General features: G+C 39.1%; 1 protein-coding gene across 2 annotated transcripts in view; it reads right to left on the bottom strand.

The window, feature by feature from the left end:
* Positions 1-22080, bottom strand: part of LOC107228052 (disintegrin and metalloproteinase domain-containing protein 10) — a 103881-nt gene that overhangs the window by 53211 nt on the left and 28590 nt on the right. The window lies entirely within an intron of this gene.

Genomic DNA, 22080 nt, shown 5'->3' on the forward strand with positions numbered 1-22080 from the left:
GAAAAAAAAAGAAAAAAATTACGGTATAAAAACCTCAAGACTGGTCTACGTTGAATATCATAGGTATTACGTACCTCTGCATACGTATATATATATATACATATTTACATGTATATTCTTGTGATCACCGTTACCGTAAAATGAAATTAAAAACAGGATTAAAAAAAAAAAAGAAAAAGAATCTCATTAGCGAACACTTTTATTATACCTAGGATACAACTTCTGAAAGAACCAACGGTTAAGTATGAATAAATATATATATATATATATGATAGTAATAATAATAATAATATTACGGGTATATACGTATATAGAGATCTACCGCAAAAGCTTCGTTAATTAATAGACGATGTCTCTCTTTTTCCGCTCAACTTCTCTATTTTCTTTTCTCCTTCTTCATCTTATTATTATTTTTCTTTTATCTTTTCTGTTTTTTCTTTTCTTTTATTTTCTAATTATAATACCGCACATTTCATATCTAATAAATACAGTCGCGGAGTATAATTTTGGTTGGGAGAAAACATTGACGTTGCGATTATTCCGAAAATTCGTTAAAACCTGGGTATGTATATTTTTTTACTACGTGTCAGAAGAAGAGAAGGGGAAAGAACACAAAAAAAAATATAATATAAATAAATAAATAAATTTAAAAAAAGAAAAAGGGGGGGGGGGGAACGCAATGCGATATTTAATTATCTTACAGGGAATTCCTCGTTTCACCCAAGCCATTTCTATACGTATACAACATGCCACTCTTCGGTGATGGTATAATTTAATGTTCGTTTGTTAATCACCATAATTTATTCAATTAACAGGATTAGATTGTTGTGTATATGTATATATGCATATACGTATACATGTGGTGCGGACAACGCGGCGGAGGTGGAAGAGAAAAAAAAATTGAAAACGTAAACGGCGGGATCTCTACTTTGCGGGATTAAAAACACAGATCTTTTCTTTTTTCGTTATTTTTTTTTTTTTGTTACTTAAACGGGGCAGCAGGCAGGCAGACGAACTCTGTGTGTGCTTTGCACTTAATCGCAAATTGTATCAACACACATATATATATGTGTAAAATTGTACCCGTTTAAATGCACAACTTTTCCCACCAAACAGATTCAATTCCATATTATTATTATTAATATTATTATTATTACCACCGTGAAAAACTTCTTTCGCAGAACGGTACTATACGTGTGTAACGATTTAATTAGTTGACGTTTAATATATATATATATATATATATATATACATATATATATATATATGTACATGTGCCTATTACACAAGTGCCGAGGTGGGAGGGATGTGGTATTAATTTAAAATGAAAGAGAACGAGAAGAAAATAGACGAAAGAATGGAAGAAAGTGGAGAAAAAGAAGAGAATTAATAAAGGAGGGTAGAACCGAACGAAGTAGTAAAAGAAAATGAAAAAAAAAAAAAAAATTGCGATAAAATTTCTAACCACTTTTCAAACAAACACGGCATCGATCATCGATACGATAACACCTGTATATACAATTGTTCAACGGTGATCTCGTAAGTGAAATAAAGTCTGTACGTTTTTTTCCTTTTTGTCACATAAAATACTCCCCCCCTCCCTCTGGTTTTTTTTTCTTTTACTTCTTATTTATTCAGGGTGGTCATAAATAAATCTTTAGAAACAAAAATTCCACGACATTTCCAGACTTTCCGTGATCTAAAAAACCTAGTTTTTTCCTTGATACTTTCATCGCTTCTATCAAGTTACTGAAACCTAAATCGTTCAGCTTATCATCTCGTATGTTCGTTTCAAATTCAATTTCGAATTCGAAGAAAAAATATCAGTTTAAGCCGATTTGTTTTCTTGACGAAAAAAAGTGAAATCGTTTACTTGAAAAAATAATATCTAATTCCCTTGATGTAAAACCGACATTTTTGAGTCTTTTCCACGACCAAATTTAAAATCCTCGTGACAATTCCAGAGCTTTCCGTTGACCCTTTTTAAATACCCTGACACGTCCAGGTTTTTCAAGTGCGTGAGCACCCTGTTTATTCCATACTAATTGATTGACAGATATAATTATACGGTTATATATTAAAAGTGACAAGGGTCGAGGAAGAGGTTTATGGTATAACGCCGAAAAAAAAAAAAAAAACTGCGAGTGAGGGTGGATATATACCGAGAGAAGCGGAGAAAAGCGAGTAAGTCGAGTTACATAACCAAGAAGAAAAAAAAAAAAAAAAAAGAAGAAGAAGATATTATACATCACCACAAACATTCGGTTTAATTAAAAACTTCCAAGCGGTTCGTGCACGCTCGCCAGAGCAGAGAACGAGGGAACCTAGGAAAAAAGAGAGAAAGAGGAAGAGGAGGGTGAGGAAAATGAGAGAGAGAGAGAGATAGAGATAGAGAGAGAGAGAGAGAGAGAGAGAGAGAGGGGGAGAGAGAGCGAGAGAGAGATTGGCGGTGGGCATGGGTCAAAGCCAGTTTTAGCCAGCGAAAAGGGAAGGATTAGAAGAAAGAGGAAAAAAAAAGGCGGGGGGGAGGGGGGGGGGGGGAGGGCGAAGAGATGCAAAGGATAAGAGCCGAGTACTGCGGAACTGTGTGCAGCATTAGGTAATATTAATGTGTAAGCCCGGTGGGAAAAATGGGGGAAAATATGAAAAACGAAATGAAGAAGTAAAGAAGGAAGGAAGGAAGGAAGGAAGGAAGGAAGGAAGGATGGATGGATGGAGGGATGGATGGATGGGTGGAGGAGTGAGTACATCATAAAGTAAACTCCGTTTGTAAATGGAACTGGAAGAGGATTTTTCTCTGTACTTTTATACGTACGTTTCATCTCTCGCGTCTGGGAAGCGAACTTCATCCCGAAGTACATAGTTATCAAATATTACCTGTAAAGGGATTGAAGTTCGTAACGTTGATGCAACGATTCAATTTTTAGGATAAATAATTATTTCGCAATTGTAGGATCGTCTCAATTTGAGTAATCTATTATTTAAAAAAAAAAAAAATAATTAGAAATAAACATAAACAAAGTGTATTCAGATTAGGAAATTGAACTGACTCTGAGCCGTTATAAATTTTCAAAATAATGGTTTTTAGTTTCAATATTTCGTTACATTAACGTTATTAACTGTATATATATATATATAGATTGAAGATATACATTATGCATAATATATGTATATAGAATGTTATGATCGCTAAACGAGAAGGCGAAATTAGAAGGGATGTTTCACGAGGTGAAAAATTCATACCGTGATTACGTATTTCGTCATTACTTATGTAACATTTTATAGAGTGATTGCGAGAGATTACTTAAGGACAGAGGAATTTTGCTTTGATTACGTGATTTCTCATGATCTCTAAGAGTTCGTATGATTTCTTAAGATTACAAAGATATTAATTCCCGTAATCGTAAATGATTCCTAATGATTACTAACGAATAACTTTTTTTTCTTTTAATGTTACTTATTTCAACGTAATTTCGAAGATTACAAAAGTGATTTCGAACGATCTTGACAACCTCGTTCGTTTTTTCAGCTTATCGTAAATTTTGCAAATACTTTTATCAATCCGTTTTCGCAAGTTTTCATTGAATGAATTTTTCAGACATCCAAGTTAATTTTCATATAGAATAATGAAATTTTTAAGTTACTTTATACATACCTATACACCATTTACGTATTATACAAACTTTTGTTAACACTTTGCAAGTTAAAGATATATTTTATATCCAATATATTATAATTAGGTATAATTTATTGAAAAAATAATTTCTGTCGAATAAAGGAATTTTGAGTTCATATTTTATTTTAAATTGAACGGGTTAATGAAATTTAGTTTCCAAAATATGAAACTCGTCCGTTTCGGTTTTCATTGCAACATTTTGGATGAACTCAGAAGTCAACAAGATTTGAAATTGCGAAATAACGATTTTTACCCACCCCCCCAAAACACGCATGCGATTACATTAAAGTCGCCAACTTTAGCCTCATCAATTTAATCCGATGTAACTTCAAGTTCCTCCGACAATATTTATTTTCACTTATCCTCCACACATTTCACGTTTATCAGTCATCCAAGTTTCATCCGTACATTCAGACATGAAATTAACCTCACCTACAGACGTGTTGCCCGTTTAAAAATGATTAAGTTGATAATTTGACTTGAGAAATTTTCAAGAGAGGATCAAGGATCGTGAACCCCGATAAAGAGATTGGGTGAGAATCCTTGAGAGGATAGATAGAAGTGTCTGCATAGGTTTCCGTCTAATTCAACGTCGGAAGACAAAGCGGCAGGTCGTCGTCGTCGAAATGTGCAAGGGAAAACGAAGTAAGGAAGATAAAGATGGTGGGAGGGTGAGAAAGAGAGGAAGAAACGCACGTGCCTGAATTGTTCACATCTTCATTGAGGTCCGATGAACTTTTCATTGTCAGGCAGGGTCGCAAAGTCGAAGAAGAAACTCGTTCGAGGTTTTAACGAAACGGAGGACCGAGTAGAGCAAAGAAAAGGAAGCGAGATGAAAATACTCGAAGACGAGAGAGAGAGAGAGAGAGAGAGAGAGAGAGCGGAGTTTCTACATTTTTCCATTTTTCCACCATCTTCTTTTTCTTCTTATTTTTCGTCCTCTTTACCAGCCCCATCCGGAATGTTTAGTAGTTCTTTTCTCGTCTCCTTTTTTGCCCAACGACGGGTAGTGCGAATGAATTCCGAATGTCGGTGGAACGCCTTGTTGGCTGGCTGGTTGAACTCGGGGTGCGTTGAACTTTTGTGCCGTTTAAATATTTCGGCTAATATCTTCCCGGAAATTCAAGGTAAAAGGTCGAATGTCGAAAAGTTGAGAAGCGAAGAAGAGAGAAGCTCTAAATTCTTTCTCACTTCTTTCCGCGGCTTATTAATCATTCCGTGTGATTAATTTTCTTTGTGCGATAAGTCGTGCAAATATTCATCCCCGTTCAGTTATTTATACACCGTGTATAAATAAAGCTTTCGTTGTTTTTTTTTTTTTTTTTTTTTTACCCCAAACAGCGTGTAACTTTGGACTAGATGTTACGTGTTCTAAATTAAGCTTTCTACAGTTATGGTCAAAGACTGTCCTTGAGGAATTTTTTAACAGCGTTACTTAGCTAGTCAAAATTCGGTTGCGTTGTTTCTCTGACTAACGTATTAGATTTTTCAGAGTTCGGCAACATCGCGTCACGTTACCGTAAAAGCTTTGTATAATCATTCTATATACTTCCAAGATCTGTCACGCGTAAGATCCATTTTTTTTTTTTTTTTTTTTTTTAAACGAGTATGTAAAAAATAAAAAAAAAACAAGCATTAGAGAGAAGGGCGCCTGTTAAAAAATATCAGTCACCCAAACTTTCGCGAGTAGCCGATATATTTCTGCGACATAAATTTGCAGTGAACTCTTTGCAGCAGCTATATAACAAAACCCACAGAGAAAAAAGATTTATCAGCTTTGCGTATTTTACCGAGTCTTGAATCAGGATTTCGAACGAAGAAGAGAAAAATCTCGATTCAAAGGGGACCCGATTTCGCGACTCAAAGGTGACGCGATTTCGCGATAAAAAAAAAAAAAAAAAAAAATACGAACGAAACGAGACGAAAGTGGGTAGTAAAAAAAAAAAAAAAAAAAAACTGGACAAAAGTGTTGGGAAAAGTGCAGTAAGTCTTCTCCTCGACTTCCCGCAGGAGACGCGAATGAGTTTTCAAATATCCAATCGGAGGGGTGTGTGAAGTTTCGATTGAGGTTGCGGATACACAAGTATAACACGTTACATAGACATATTGTACATATATCGAAGAGACATTGGAAGAAATGATGTCGCACAGGTGAAAGAGAGATAGGTATGCATAAAGCATATATATGTATAGAGATACCGTCCAAACACCATAACCACGTACCACATAAATTCAATACTTCGTAGAAACATGCGAAATCATCCGAATTCACGAAGTTTCGGAGTGAGTTTTGTGAGAAGCTAGGAACGAGTTAAGGGTGGAGGGAACCCGGGAGGACAAGGAACGGTCCTGAGGAGACACGGGTGGTTAAATATCTCTACGAAAGACGGCAAATCTAATTAACGACATCACGCCTAACTCCGCGTCACCAACGGCAAGCAATTCGGCCGATCAATTGACGGAGGATTGAGTCGAGCGGAGTCCAATCCACTCGACTCAATCCTGTGCAGGGTGCGGTGAGGGTTGCTAATCAATTAGTTAGATGTCGATTCCGTGTTTGCGTCAAAGTCAGTCAATGCCTCTAATACCGTTGCACCGAGGCAAAGCACGCAGTCTCATTGTCAGTTATATGGTCTCGTTTGATTTCAAGCACTCTCTTATCCATCCCGAGGGGTTTTCATGATCATCGGCTGGTGATCGGATCTCGGTTAATCATAACGCACTGTCTCGACGGATGAATGGATTTACGAATGGAGGTGTTGTGTAGCCGGGCACGTGCCGAGGATCACTCGCTATACCGTAGGTTCATGGAACATCGTAAGAAAGAACGCGCTACCATTCTATTTACTTGAGGCACTAGGTTTATTTTGGTAAAATTTTTCATCCGATTATCGAGCGACGAGTCAAATCAAGAACGACGATAAGCGGTTGTTGACAATAAATTGTATACAAATCCATGGTGTGAGGAAATTAGATGTGTTCCAGCGCGTCACTTGACGTCATTTTGAACACTATGTTTAAAAGTTGTAATTTTAACAGCCATTCGTTGTTACGTTCATCGAATCTTAACAATTGATTGGGGAGTAATATTTAATTTTTAAATAATTGGTTACAGAGGTTATGTTGTATTTTTTTACGACATACGGGGATCACGTGACTTCTCTACCGCTCGTATCCGTTTAGTGCACACCTTGCTTCCTTACACCATGGTTGTAACTGCATATACTTATAACCATACGGTATTGATGTAATTTTTATCTAATTAATCTGAGTAATTGTAATTATTACTTCTATTAGCGATGAAAAAAGTATGATTTTCATTGCGATCGGAAAAGCCGCCGCGTAAGAGAAAAGTAGGTAAGAGAGAGAGAGAGAAAGATGTCGGGTAATTGGTCTTGAACGAAGTTTATGAAGAGCGTTTTTCGCGTCGCAAGGGTTGCGTAGGGTGCGATTAATAACTTGAGTATTAAGATTTCCGCCTTCTTCTTTTTACACTTTTTATACCTTAGTTTTATCGTCCATTTGTCGACCGGACGGAAGAGTAGAAAAGCACCGAATTAAGAACGCGGCAAGAAAACCCAGTTGGACAAGGGCCAAGATCGTCGTATTGTGCTAAAAGCTGCTTAGTTCACGATACTCTCAGGAGCATTCGTCGTATCGTTCTTGTTTATATTTACTCGTGGATGATGTTTGCTTTGTGTTATACGAGTTGATTTGAGATATTGAAATTTTTTTTATCTATCAAAAAATTCTCTATTATTCGACAAAAAACATTTCTCGACGCGTACGTTGTTTGTTCCTTATACGAAGAGTTAGAAACAAAAAGCTCGGTCTAAAAGCTTCGCTTGAAGCGGTTCGTCGCAAAGTTACAGCAAACTGCTAGTTCTATCGATTTGCCTTTTCAGATATTTTTTTTTTTTCGTTCCCTTTTTCTTTTCGTTTTTTCTTTTTTTTTTTTTTTTGTCGACTTCGTTTTTCCCCTTCGAAATCGTTCGGGCACGTAGCCGAGACGACGAACTTCACTTTCCGGGCATCAAACGGATTGGCAAAAGTGTAATAAAAAGCTCTAAAACGCCAGAGGAGAAACGAGAGGTTTCACCCATCATCGCAGGTTACACTCTGCAGCACGTGTACAAAAGTAAGAGAGAGAGAGAGAGAGAGGGTGAGGGAGAGGAAGAAAAAGACGTAACAAGTTACAGTTCCGCAGTTGAAGTGAGCTTTCATCTTTCGAATGGATTTTTCGCAATTTTATTACCTATCCTGAAAAAGCATCAGGATTGCGCACTATACTTCAAGTACTTGTGTACACCTTTCGGGCGAAAGATATCGAAGAGTGTCTTATTTTCACAAAACATAGACAATATACCGTACGATTTTACAGATAAGAGGAAACTTTGTACATATTTGCAATTCGAAAATCCGAACAAACCTTTTTTTCATTCACGATCGAAAATTTGACGGGCTTTCGGGATTATTATAACAAGGTAAAAGAAAATTCAAATTGACGATGAGTTAAGACGATTCTTCACGCGATTGAAATTGGTAACGTTATCGTAATGTTACATAGGCGAGCAAAAAAAAAAAAACAAAAAAACATCACAGTTTTTCTTTTATTTTTACAATGACTTTGAAGAAACGAATATTAGAAAATATGAGCAATGTTTCGTTTTGTTACCGTTTACTGAATTTCAAACAATATAAAAAATCACCAAGTAACGATTTTTCGTCAGGATGAATCGTTACGATAACGTTTTTTATTAAATTTTTATACGCATAAAATATAATAAAAAATCGTACAATTATATTATGTATGTACAATAAAGATCGAAGCTTACGTGTGTAGAAAAAGATAATCGTGCGAAGAATTCGTCTTTCCAGCTATTTCCTCACAGTTTCTACCCTTTCCTTCTCTCCAAGTGTCCAAGCTCCTTCCTTTCTATCGAAAAGCAAGTCAAGCGCACGCACGCACACACACGCACACACACGTGGGTATCAATCGTTGAGAAAAATATACACACGAAGCGGCAGTAGCCCGATAAATAAATCCCCGAATCTCACGGAGTTCACGTTTTTAAATTCATTCGGCGTATCGAAAGTTCGAGGGGGACGGTTGGCAGGGTGGGAGTGTCCCCAAAATAGTGAGTCGAGGGCAGAATGCGATCGAGGCGAGACCCGAGGGTTCTTAACTGCCTTACCCTGGGATTCGGTGAAGCTGATGGCCGGTCGCCATGTGCTTCATTCCTCTCTGCCGTGAAAGAGTAAAAGGAAGAGGAGAAAGAGGAGGAGAACTGTCGGGAGATTTTGTGATTCCGTAAGGGTGCATAAGGTATACGCACAACCTGTAAGAAAGAAGGCAAATGAACCAAGCTTTTTCGTAACTTGCACGATAATCGATAACGCGTCCTTGTTTCTTTTCTTTTTTTTTTTTTTTTCATACAAAGAACTCTTTTGTCGCCGTCACTTTGGGGAAATAAACCGCGGCGGAAAAGGAGGGGGGGTCAAAAAGAAAAGGGTATAAGGATAAGCTGGGGAGGAGGAAGAGGGGAAAAAGAAACGGGTAACCTCGGTGGGTATTATAGTAACCTACTCTCACCGTGATGCCGCGTTTTGTTCTGATAGGAACATATATGCTGCTAGTGGCCACCGCAGCGAGGATAACCCGCGAGGGAAATAACCAGGAGTTTGTGAAGAAGAAGAAGAAGAAGAAGGAAGCAGAGAGTAGTGGCATTCCGAGAGCGGTGCGGAAAACTCGTTCCGCACAGATAGAAAGAGAAGGAGAGAAGGAGAGAAAGAGAGATCAGAAAAACGAACAATGTACCCGAAATGTATACCCTACCCCGGTCGTATATAAAGTTGGAAACGATGCCGGGGATGATGCCAGGGTGTAAAAAATTCCTGAGATCAAAATTGAACGCGACCAGAGTCCACAGTCGGTTTGTTACGTACGAAGGTACAATCCACCAACTTAAATCCACTTCAGGATTAATCAATAAGAAACGCTGCCTGGGTTTTCAAATATGTAATTCGTAAAGACGAAATTCGGTTTCGTCTGGACAAGAAAGAGAAAAAGAAAAGATTAAGAACGAGAAGAAGACGGTGGTTCAGCACACACGTAAAGTGTTTGTTTAACGAGTGAATAAAATAAGGCTTATTATACCGAATTAATAAACACCGTTATATCAACGACGAAGAGTCGCGGAAGGAGATCGGAAAACGGATAAGAAGAGCGAGAAGGAAACCCGAGACACTTGCACTATGGACCCGTTGGTGGTGATAAATTGATAAGCCGAGAAAAGAAGCCGGTGGAAAAGACCAGATTGCAGGGTACCGATAAATGGTGAAATATGATCGGGAAGAAAAATCCTTATCGTCGTAATCTGCCGGCCCATATACACCTGAAGACACGATATTCGAAACTGCCAGACAGGTTCCCCTAACGAATAAATATGGAAGTATTGCTGTATCGCGATACCCTTAGAAGGTGTTTTTGTGTTTTTTTTTTTTTTTAATTTTATTATTTGTTTATTTTTGCAACGAAAATTAGACTCTTCTTTTTGAATCAAGACCGAAGCAGGTCAGTAAAAATATCATCTCTAGTAAAGAAATACCGTTGTTTAAAAAGACTGTGTTTGGATTATAGGTAAGGTAACTAATTGAATTCAACCTTTCAACCCTAAATAATCCATTAATTGAATTCGAATTTGAATTCAACCCCAAATAACTATCTTTCAAAACTATTCCTTATAGGTACAATGATGTATCGGTACGTTTATTGCTCGTGTAAAAGGGTATAAGAATGGAAGAATTAGAACACACAGATATTTGAAATCTGTTACGAAATTAAGTTCCGACGAGTTTGGCCGTCGGAAGACTACTGTTTTGATATTTGGTAATGAAAAACATCGAAAGACGTAAACTTACATGGAAATAATCATAGATAATCAGCTAGACGGTGTCTTAAGACGGTTCAATTTCATCAACCTCAGCTAAACTAGTTACATTTTTATTCCGTAATTTTTTCATCTGTAACGTTGTTTAAACTTGATAAAATCGAAGAGAGTGTTCGACACTTATTTACAAATACGTGTACAACGAACAAGCCTGATGCACGATCGACAACTGATTCGTCTAATGTAGGAAAGAACCCCAACGTAAACTATAAACAAGCGATAACACGGAAGAAGGTATAAGGTATGAAAAAAAAAAAAATCCGTTCTCATCACTGAACGGTAAAGCCGGGTAACTGACCGTGCGCGGAAGGTTTGCTTTGAAGTCGTTGGTAAGGAAGAAGGAAATGTAAGGAAGGGAAAGGGAAGAGAAGGGAAGGGAAGGATCGTTGGGGTGGTGAGAGCGATTGGATTCGATAGAGATCAATCAAAGTATCACGGCGGAAGAAAGGCGTTCCGTACCTTTTCCCTTTCCTTTTCCTTTTCCTCTCCTCCTAACCGGTCGGTAAGAGAAGAGAGGTTGATGGAGAGAGGAGAAGATAGCTACACGCCAATCCAGATCGGACTCACTCAATGCACACCGCCGCTTCATCGGACAGGATTTTTTCACCCGTGAAAGGCATCGAGCGAACAGACAGGGTGCAATGGGCGAACGAATGAACGAAGGAACGACAGAGGGAAGAGGAGGGAAGGGGATGACTGGCTGAATAATTGTTACCGATACTCCGTGCGGGGGCGCTAAGGTTTCAAAATGAGAAAAAAAAAAAAAAACATGACAAAAAGAAAAGACAAGAAAAGGTAGAAGCGAAAGCAGAGGACGAAGAGAAAAATAAAATTCCGGAGAAATGCCAAGGTCCTTGTACCGTCAGCGTTCGGAAAGGTGGGCGGATGGAGTATCGGGTTTCGGGCCGCGTACCTGAGGTCGAATAAAGTTGGAAGCCTTCGGCGTTCGCGAACGTAAGACTCTCGTCTTTTTTTATACAACCGAAAAACCGTCTCAACGTTTGACGGTGAGAAAAGAAAGACAGTGTACAAAATGAAGAGAGAGAAGAAATTTTTGCCTAGCGTGGAGTGAAAACAGTGGAGGTGAAACGGCGATTCTAAATGGACTGATTATCGGTTGCATAAGGATCGATCGATCCGGTTACCACGGAGAGCGATTGGACAGATTAAAACCGATCGCGAGGGGAACGTTAACCTTAACACGATGTGGTCAATGAATAATGGAAGGAAGGACAACAGGAGGCGGTGTGACCCAAGCCTTTGTCCTGGAACAATAAACTGCGAGGTGTAAAACCCGCCCTCGGAACACCGGAGGCAGTGCTAGCTAACTTGATACAATTAATTAGGTTGAAAGAATGGAAGGAAAAATAGAAAAGAGAACGGAAGAAAGGCACTCAGAGACGTCGTCGTCGTCGTCGTGAAGAATTTTCGACGAACCTGAGGGCGAAACGGCCGCCTCTAACGTAAGAACGAATGGATATTGAAGTGGAAAGAAGAAAGTCCGAAGGATCGTTAACCACTTTTCGCAAACCTCGTCAGCGGCAGCAGCGTTTCTTCTTCTTCTTTTTCTTCGAGGTTTAGGCACAGGAACTATCGTGGTTTAGACGCCATTGCGACACAATGAACCGTAAAAATCAACGACCAGTTGTTGAGAAGCCATTCAGGTTAATCACATGCAAAATCCAAAACTCGAACACGCGACTCGGGGATGACCTGATTTAAAAATGCATGAATTCGGCATGCTCCAACCGCTGTTGCTACTGCTGAAGCCCCTCTCAAGTCCATTATCCACGCACCGCAACCTGACTGTGATTTTCGAGCAACGCGATTCCAACTATGGAATCCAAAAACTGGTAGAATTCGGTGGTGTATATATTTCCAGGTATATATGTATATATATATATATATGACACGAGATGAAAGGTGGAGTTGAAATCTTATTTCGACGAGGCTTCGATTCCAAGAAGGGTCGATTCCAAAGTGCTCTTTTATAGGCGAGAAGTAATGTGTTGTAAAAGATAAAAGGAGGAGAGAGTGCTTAACTAAATCCATAAAAGGTTGCTCTTTCGATTTTTCCAGAGTTACGGACACGTGGCAAAATTGTTGTAATAATATTCTAGTCGAAGTGTGAATAAAGGTAAACGTCAAGGGAGAGATCCAGAAGTTTTTCAAACCCTGTGCCACCACCACCCAAGGTTACACTCTTGTTTCTCCCTTCAGAAACTTAGAGCTAATGTCAGCTGCTCCAAGGTTGAAAAAAGGGGAGGAGTTTTTCTATTTCAATTAACGCCAGCTGAAAACCACCCCTTGAATTTTTTACCATGAGAACTGACTGACTGGACGTTTCGCTTGGATATCATACCGTAACTATTAATACGTCGTAAACAAAAAGTCAGATACCGAGTTATTTTTCATCACGTTAATTGGGTAAAAGCATTGTTAGTAATTAATGTTAATTAATTTATTCACTTCTGACCGAGCTTATCATCATAACAGTTTCAAAACAACGATTTACTTCAGGTCAAAAGGCACTTTACACTCCGTTCGCCACGCACAAGATCGGTACTGGATCATTGATTGAAAACTATTTGACAATTGAAAAAAATTACTCACAACCGTGTTAATTCGATTCTCTGGCAGTAGGACTGTAAAAGTTATTCGTTCGTTCCTTTTCGCTAGTTATGACGCAGAGTTATAGAGAGGAGTACCAAGCGAATCGATTATTCTGACTTACCTGAAAGAGAGTTAAATGACGGGAGATTAAATTCGTGCATAACTCAAGGGGAGTGGAAACTAAAACGATATGTATAAGCCGGTCACGATCTGCGTATCGGTGAATATTCTGTCCATGATAGGTAATGCCTGCCTGCCGCTGCCACCCCGCAACGACGAGAATCGCCTGTAAATTATACGGCCGAAGGGAAGGGCTGGACTGGATTTATGGGCGTGCGATTGGACGGAATGGGATCTCGCGACGAGACTTTGAAAGGGGGTGGATAGGTATACCTCGTTACGTTTCGGCCAATTTCAAGGGCGGAGGTACAAACCGTCCTAAATGTAACCCGAGTGGATGACGATCGTCGTCGCATGGTGGTTATATTCGCAGGAATACAAAACCGGTGCTCTAGGGAATATTCAATAAGCCTCAACAACGTTCGTAGTTCATTAATTTGCCTAGAATTTAAGGGCAGCGGTGGTTTGATTTTTGTTTTTTTTTTTTATTTTGTGGTATGTTTAAAAAAAAATTTTTTTTACAACATTTACGCTACGAGCTCCAACCCGGGAAAGGTGTTTGTAACTCTAAATTTTTTTTTCCATCCGTTGCAAGTTGGACAGGGATGTCGGGAGATGCGTCACCGCAAAAGCTCTCGGATTCGGAGTCGTTCGCTACTTACATCCGCCATGCCGCTATGTTGTAATCAATTTCAATTAAAAGAATTCTAAATCGTTCTTGAAACTATAAATAATAAAGCCTTGAAGCTCAAATTGCTCCAGAGTTTTCATTTTTATCCAATAAAAAAAAAAAAAAAATATTGAAAATGGGTATGAATTTAGACCGTGCAAGTTGTACCCCTCCCTTAAGTACGACAGTTGAATATCGAAGAGAAGAGCAAACTCACGGCACCGTGATAAGAATTTCAAGGCGCACAGTGAACCCGTCGAAGAGGTGCTGAAGTTCAAATATTGCACAGTGCGAGGAGAGGAAAAGGAGAAGGAGATGATGATAACTCGTTCTGATCAGAGTCGCGAGTTGTTAGCTGCAAGGCTGAGGAGGTAAGGTAAGGTCCCTCAACTCTTGCACGCATGCATAATACATGATTCGTATCACGCGAGATCGTGACTACAGGTATAAGTATACGCATAACAACGATGATAATATTTCAGTGCACCTATCTAATCTGGGTTGCAGAACCATCAGCAGCAACTGATTCGCTCCGATTAAATCAAGTAACCTCCGGAAATGATGAGACCATACTCGACGAAAATTGAAAATTTCGTCCACCATATTGGATCCATCTCGCATATTTTAAATCTGATTTAAAAATCGTGATTAGCTACCCCAAATACCATAGAGTACTATCTTGTTATAAAATTTGACTAAGCACAATAATCTGTGGGGTTAAAATGAAACTAGCGTTGGAGAGTGGGTGTACAAATTTTGGTGTCAGCGGTGGGATGACGCGTAATAACCGAGCCGTTATCGAAGCGCCAATTTTGTTACGAGCAAAAGGTACATAATGACGGCAGGAAAAGGGTTTCAACTTGGTTCGAGGATGACATCACGTCGCCGCCCCCGAGAGTCCGACGACTGCACATCGCGTGTAAACGCCAGAAACCCGGTATTCCAGTCAGTAATTCAATGCTAGTCTGTAAATCACCCGCAGCTCCCTTCCCCCGTAGTTTCAACGATCCCGCAACCAATGTGCCGGGTAACACTGCCTAATAAACTCACCGTGCATTGGCTGTCACGCAGGTGTTCGTGCCAGCGAGCCACGACGTCGTCCTCGTCGATCCTACCGAGGGTTTCGCCAAAGGGCTGACCGTGCCCGCCCATCCGATTAAGATAATCGCCGTGACATCAGACGACTCAGGACCGGTCATAATTTGAATTCAAGGTAGATCAGCCGACTTTCGATAACAAGTATTCAAGAATTCCCCTGGGCTCCAAGGGAGTAAATCAGTCCATCGTCTGATAACGAGGTTAGGAAAACTGTAGCGTTGAGACAGTTGGCGATGAAAGGTTTAGAAATATAATATATGCTGGTGGTTGGTAAGGAGAAAAGAATGATGGATTATTCTGGAATTCCGAGGTAAGTTATCGTCAAAATCGAATTTACCACCGGGCGTCGGGAAGGGCGAGAATAGCAGTCGAGTTTGGATGAAAGAGGGATTTCATTGAGGAATTACGAGTGACTTGAATCGGTCCCGAATCCTCTCCCAGTTTTATGATTCCAAGTAGGTTCCCCCTGTGCTCGTTTCCCTCTCCCGTTCGATATTTCCCAATAATTGCGAATGAACGAAAATTATAAAGAGGGAAAAACATTGTTCGAGTATATTTAACCGTCATCGATTGGGCCATTAAGCTGCGAGGTTTAATTACGTTCCTCCTGCCTCATATACATATATATATGTATATATGCTGTGGCAATTTTTTATGACGAGGGAATTAAACCCGAGTATTTAAGCGCCTCGGGAAAATGAAGGAAGTAAGTTATAATGATCCTGCAGTCGTCGTCCTTACCTTGGCCCCTTGGATCTGTGGAGAAAAAATGAACTCTCGAAAGGGAGGAAAAAGTCTCGGAAGAATTCTTGCTCGGGTGTCACATTTTCCAAGGATGAATATATACCTAATCTCGAAACCCTCTGATTCGATTTTCATGAAAGTCTGTGTCTCGCGTAGTTCCGTTGAACGGTACGATGGTAGATCCAGTCAAGTTTATACCTTCGAGGATATATGTACACCCCTCTCTCCTTTACATCTTATCTGCTTTCCTATTTCCAGCACTACCTACGGTACCAGACGCGACGACCATAACTTTTATAACATTTCAGTAGCTCAAAGGGACGACGAACGACGATGGTTCGAGATTATAAAGAAGATGAAGAAGCAGAAAAAGATGAACTTGTGTAGGAAATGTATACTAGTGAAGATGTACACCATGTACTTTGTACCGTCTCCTCTCTCCATAATCATTCCCAGCTTTGTCTGTATTATATTATACATATTTACACAGGTATACTTAGTATACACTTTATACACCCTACGATTTCTCGAGAAGCAGTCGTCCGCTATTCATGATTCATGTATTACCCACGTAGTGTGTTCTCTATATATATATATTTTCTTCTCTTTCTTTACTTCGTGCTTTTACTTCTTATCTTTCGTACAGCTGGATAATAATGTAAAACCGTTGTACGAGTACATTTCGAAGAAAATCCAGGACGTCAAAATCTGTTTACCAGCGTTTGTAATAATACTGCAAGTATCCGGAGCAAAGCGAACATTGCTTGGTCTTAAACTGTGTGAAAAATGGTAATAAAATTGACCAAACTTGGCCAGTGTATGTTTCGGTATATAAATACAACGTCAATTGTATTCTCCATAAGCGTCTATGCCACATTTTTCTTACAGTACATTTATGATGCGGGTAAATTAATCTTAGGCCCTCGAAAAATTACCTTCCCGCAAACACTGAATATCCCAACTTTTGGAGTGCGCGTCCGTTTTATACCGGGACAATCTCTTGAAACTTGAAAATCAACCGCGCATGCGACAAATAATTAAATCTCATTGCTCGGCGAAATCTTCCCGCAGCGATATTCTTGACTGCGATGCAGGCGGGCCAACCTACGCAAAATGTGTAAGTTTGAATTTTCAAAGAGCATAAGCATTAAATTCCGACCTTTTTTTGAAGAATCAACTTTCCGATCCAACAACAAACGCTTCCCAAATCTTTCCGAGTCACTGCCTCAATTATTTGAGATTCTAACCTCGAAAATTCGTATCAATCACATCGCCGCCAGTAACATTTTGACAGCTGAAAACTCGGGATGGCCAGCCTGCGCTGTTCAGCCGACAAAACTCGCGGATGCGCGGTGTGTCTCAAGTTTTAAGAGATTGTCCCAGTATATTATAACGCATGGTGAAGGAAAGTATGAAAGTGAAAAAAAAGAGAGAGACACTGATAATCAGGGACTGTGCGTCTCTGTGAACACGTAATACAAAGTAAAATATAGGAGAAAGAGAGAGAGAAAGACAGAGGGAAGGGAATGAAATTTGCGAACCGGCCAACCCCGTCGTTGATAAACGTTTTAATTACAACAGACGTGGCAGCTGGTGGTGGTGGAGGATCGTGGATCGTGTGCAACACGCGAGGAGGTACTCGAGGAGTCAGAGAAGTGGGTGAGTGGGTGGGTAATGGGTTTAGTTGGTACGGGGTTGGCGAGTTCTCTTCACCCGCCTGACTTTGTTTCGTCGTTTCGGTTCAGTTTGGTATGGGTTTATAGTTAGTTCAGAAACGTCATTTCATATTCATGTCCGCGAGGGTCGGACCCCGACGAGGTTCGAGCGTAGTCGCGTCACCCCCTGGCCCTGAAACGTCCCACAACCCAATGCAGCTAGCCCAGGACATTACCGTATGGTTCGAATGTCGGTTGAGCCCCAGGGTTCGATGTGCTGCGGAATCGGAACACGTCTGCAGTGTTTGTTACCGACGCTGTGCAATATGCAGGGGCGAATTTCGTTCGACCTGAAACACTGAGCGTGCGGTGAATGCTTGCGGAATATTCGCTGTGAAGTGTATACCAGTGGATACAGAGGTGGCTGGACGAATCAAGTCGTAGTTTGATCGAGCGTAGCAACGATTTGACGGATTGGTGAAATATCGATGACGAGAGAAATTAGAGCGGATATGTTTTTGGCGAACGTCGCAATCCGGGTGTTTCGAAGTGCGGACACCGACGGTTGGGTCTAATTATCGAAACCACAAACGGTTAACATTTGGAATGGTCTAAGATTCCGATCGTTATCAACATTCGAATACGTGGCAGTGATACGTTCATCGCATATGTGAAGGATGGCAACGTTTGGAGGTTTGACAACATTGTTCAACAAAAAATTTACCTTTTCAGAGTAACGTGAAAACTTTCAACTGATTACGTGACGAACAAGGTTCAAGTATAATATAATTGATTTTAGAATATTTTAGATACGAATAGTTATATTGTTATATGATTTTTCCCAAAAATACAGTTTTTATTAACAAAAATGAGGTTATATACAGTGTTACAGTATACTGATCAACGCAATGTTGTAACAAGGAAGGTGCTTAATAATTTTTAAGTATCCATCTACTCTCATTATTTTGATTCGATCAGGTCTAGTTTTTGAGTTACAGCTACTACCAGCAAAATTCAATGTTCATCCTTTTTTTACTCAGGGTGTTTTTTTATTTATTGTAACAAATTAACTGGTATTTGTATTGAATAATGAAATACCCTGATTAGACACTATCAAATTACAGTAAAATGAGTACCCCATCGTAAATCTTGTGATTGATTAATATGCCCCAAAGCATTACAGAATAATCCAGCAACGATAAACTTTTTTCTTACGAAAGTCAGCAAGCCCAACAAGTCTTTCTTCGCGAAAATTGTACAAGCGAAGAAGTAAACTACCCCAAGCGATGAGTTTCGTCAGGCGTGAATATCGACATCACAATAACGATACGTATTCAATACCCTGTTACACACCCTTTCAATAAAATTCAACTGAATAATAAAGTATTACATAATTGGAAAATTGATATGACGATAAAACCGAACGATATTATTGTGATAAATTGATTTCCTCAAATCTATCAAGAAACCCCCTCACACACCCTTCCTATCCGTTTCTAATAAAGTGATTCTTCGTCGTCGAATTTTACTCGGGTTCTTCTCGCCCCCCCCACCCCCCTCCATAGGTTCCATTTTATTTTCCTCTTTCCTTGTCCCGCGTTCGCGAATATATACCGCAAGAATATCGGAGACCGGAAGAAGAGAGAAGATGACAAGGTAAAAAAAAAAAAAAAAAAGAAAAAAGCGAAAGAGATAGAAAGTAAGAGAGAGAGAGAGAGGCGAGAGACTTCTGCAGGGTTCATAAAAACGTAATAAATCGTCATCCGAGAGCTTTGGCTGTGTGCGAGCTCCGTTTTATCGACCGTTACTCTCCGGTTGTCCAATTTTTTATTTTTTTTCCTCCCCCATCGCTTTTCTCCCCCTTTGCTCGATCCTTTCTCTCCACCGCGGTATTTCCACCCCCGGCGATCCTGAACCCCCTTGAAAACCGCATTTCTCTCCCTCTCTCTCTCTCTCTCTCTCTGGTTTCCCGTCCGGTGAAGAGAGGCATAAAACTACGGAGTCCCCGAGACCCACGTAGTAGTCTCGTCGACGGCGCTGCGACGACGACCGATACTCAATTAATTTGCGGAAGCCTGAGGCGTTAAGAGAAACCCGGGACAGTCGAATCGCAATTAGGGAAACCTCAGCGTCCTCGACTATTCCTCCGCAGGATACACGCGCGAACGGCTTTTCACTTCCTTCGTGCCATTCCTACAGTCCGTCCATCCATTCGTCCACCGGCACTCGCTCTTCGTTCGTCCCGCATGTTTTCTCTCGCGATGTGTGACAACCGGTGTTTCAAACCCCCCACCCCCCTCAAGCAACAGACCGCGGAAGCTATCATTTATCTTTTCATTCTGTCGTATCTTGAATTTAATTTTCGAACAAAAAAAGAAAAAAAAAAAAAAACCTTTGCACACACACCTAATTACAGTATGAAAGAAACATTGAAATAATAACATTTACACACACACACATACACCCATACACATGTAATACAACGTAACTCATAGATCGCAAAAATGACTTCGATTGAATTGAAAACTGAGAAAAATTGAATTAATGAAAATCTAATATTTTTTTTTTTACTTTCTCTTCCCAAATCGTACAGAAGAGAAGAGGAAGAGATTTAAAAAAAAAAAACAAATAAAAAATACCGTCATCTGCAGATGCAATTTCATTTGCGCTGAGTGAATAACGTTAAGGAACCTCGTTTTTTTTTCTTTCTTTCTTTCATTCCTATTTTCTGCAGACACGCTTGAAAAATGATTTCAGAGGTTAACGATTTCATTTACGCTGTATACACGTATATATATAATAACTTGCATACATGTATGTGTGTGTATATATATATATATATATATATATATATATATATATATATATATATATATATATATATATATATATATATATATATATATATATATATATGTACATGCCGAAAATCACTGTTAATATTCACAGATGAAGAATGAATCAGAATTAAAAATGAGGAGGGATCGAAAGATTGGATTCATTATAAGCGTACCCAAGTCTAGGAGAAGTTTTATACGTACATACTCTACTACTGCACCACCATTTCGGATTATATAGAAACAAATCGAACAAAATCGGATCCTGCACACATATATATATATATATATATATATGTGTGTGTATGTATAGACATCCCGAATAACCAAAGCGGCGAATCGAATTTCAATGGAATTACTATAGTCGAGAGAGATAACGAGTTAGTTGGTAAATGGATGATTCGATCTCCTATCACTTCCTCTCAATTGCTCGGTAAGGATCATCTGTTCAATTGAATAAATTCGGTGTGTATATAATATATTCGTTGTGTATTTTTTTCATTTTTTTATTCATTTTTTTTTTTTTTTTACATGCTCGCCGGGTAAAACAACAGATTTTTTTGTTTTTTCAGTTGTGTAAAATTGATTCGAAACGAATGAAATAAAAATAATAAAAAAAAGGATGGGAAACTCATTCGTTACGAATGAAATTTCGACGTAATTTTTGGTCCTTGTTTTAAAAAAAAAAATTTATTTCTTTTTTTTTCACACTTTCGCGAATGATTTCATCCTTTCGGGTTTTTCAGGTAAAACGAATAAGATAGTCACGAGCTTAAAAAGTATTTCAAGGCAAGGGCCGAAGAAGACACTCGACACGTACCAGTGGGGGGGGGATTTGAAGCCTCTCTCGAGGCTTTGGGGAGGGGGGATGAAGCTCTCTCGAGGGACTAAAACTCCCGAGAAGAGTTTGTATCGCGAAGTTGAATAATCTTGAGGGGCCGAGGGAGATTACGTATTCTTGGAATATGTAAACGATCGGTAAGCGGTGATGAAGCGAAGAAATGAAAGAAAGTAAAGAATGAAAAAAAGATGAAACTAACGATTTTCGTTCGACCGATCAATGAATGAAACTTCCTAGTTAATTAGCGATATATAACACGAGGTTCAAATTTTATTTGATAAGAAAACCGATCGTCGGAGCTTTCGACGATATATTATAATATTATATTATAATTATACGTATATATTTATATAACATACGGTACCTGTATAATATAGTATATGTATAGGTGCGTACATAATCATTATTGACACAATGAATCGTACATGGAAACCGTGCTGCTATAATATCTGATAATAATCGGCTCTTCTGTTTCTGTACATAGGATAGCCTCACAGTGATCTGTTTCGAATTCGAGGAAAACCCTTTCGGTTTATCGATATTGTACACCTACGTTTGGAGCATCAAATCGGATTTATCCCGATTAATTAACTATATCATATGGGGATTAATGAAGAGATATTGTTAGTTGTCACAGTTGTGTCATGATCGCCATGAATGTGGGGTTAAAATTCCAAAAGATCAAAGAGTCGACTGGTTGAAAAAGAGAAATTATTGAAATACGAGTTTTTAAATAACGAATAATCAGTGTAACGAAATTCGGATTTTCTAACAAATCGCCGAGTAGAATAACTTTTTCAATTAACCAAAAATGCAATTCAAGTGCAGTAAACTTGTGTCATAAAATAAGAAAGAAATATGAAATTATCGTGTGAG

The sequence above is a fragment of the Neodiprion lecontei genome, chromosome 4, assembly GCF_021901455.1.
Source record: "Neodiprion lecontei isolate iyNeoLeco1 chromosome 4, iyNeoLeco1.1, whole genome shotgun sequence".
Taxonomy (NCBI): Eukaryota; Metazoa; Arthropoda; class Insecta; order Hymenoptera; family Diprionidae; genus Neodiprion; species Neodiprion lecontei.